Genomic DNA, 1012 nt, shown 5'->3' with positions numbered 1-1012 from the left:
TGAAGCTAACCCTGAACCTGAAAGGACCTTGAAGAGAAAGCTAAGAGAAGCCAAAGCACAACTCTCTTTAGAGGACCTGACCGAATTCTTCAAGGAAGAAGAACACATGGCAGCCGAAAACAACAACAATGCCAACAATGCAAGGAAGGTGCTGGGTGACTTTACTGCACCTACTCCCGACTTTTATGGGAAAAGCATCTCTATCCCTGCCATTGGAGCAAACAACTTTGAGCTTAAGCCTCAATTAGTTTCTCTAATGCAACAGAATTGCAAGTTCCATGGACTTCCATTGGAAGATCCTCATCAGTTTTTGGCTGAGTTCTTGCAAATCTGTGACACTGTCAAGACCAATGGGGTAGACCCTGAGGTCTATAGACTTATGCTATTCCCTTTTGCTGTAAGAGACAGAGCTAGAACATGGTTGGATTCACAACCTAAAGAAAGCCTGGACTCTTGGGAAAAGCTAGTCAATGCCTTCTTGGCAAAGTTCTTTCCACCTCAAAAATTGGGTAAGCTTAGAGTGGAAGTCCAAACCTTCAGACAGAAGGATGGAGAATCCCTCTATGAAGCTTGGGAAAGATACAAACAATTAATCAGAAAATGTCCCTCAGACATGCTTTCTGAATGGAGCATCATAGGTATTTTCTGTGATGGTCTCTCTGAACTATCCAAGATGTCTTTGGATAGCTCTGCTGGAGGATCTCTTCATCTGAAGAAGACGCCTACAGAGGCTCAGGAACTAATTGAAATGGTTGCAAATAACCAATTCATGTACACTTCTGAAAGGAATCTTGTGAACAATGGGACTAGTCAGAAGAAAGGAGTTCTTGAGATTGACACTCTGAATGCCATACTGGCTCAGAACAAGATATTGACTCAACAAGTCAATTTGATTTCCCAAAGTCTGTCTGGAATGCAAAATGCACCAAGCAGTACTAAGGATGCTTCATCTGAAGAAGAAACTTATGATCCTGAGAACCCTTCAATGGAAGAGGTGAATTACCTAGGAGAA

The 1012-nt window shown here is 42.3% G+C and overlaps 1 non-coding gene across 1 annotated transcript; it reads right to left on the bottom strand.

Moving 5' to 3' along the window:
• Positions 1-511: 511 nt before the first annotated feature.
• On the bottom strand, positions 512-619 carry LOC130948999 (small nucleolar RNA R71). The gene has a single exon (XR_009073309.1). It is a non-coding gene; the product is annotated as a small nucleolar RNA R71 (small nucleolar RNA).
• Between the last annotated feature and the right edge of the window lie 393 nt (positions 620-1012).

The sequence above is a fragment of the Arachis stenosperma genome, chromosome 1 (assembly GCF_014773155.1).
Source record: "Arachis stenosperma cultivar V10309 chromosome 1, arast.V10309.gnm1.PFL2, whole genome shotgun sequence".
In the NCBI taxonomy this organism is placed as follows: domain Eukaryota; kingdom Viridiplantae; phylum Streptophyta; class Magnoliopsida; order Fabales; family Fabaceae; genus Arachis; species Arachis stenosperma.
The sequence above is the reverse complement of the archived record's forward strand: the minus strand, read 5'-3'. Positions and strand labels throughout refer to the sequence as shown.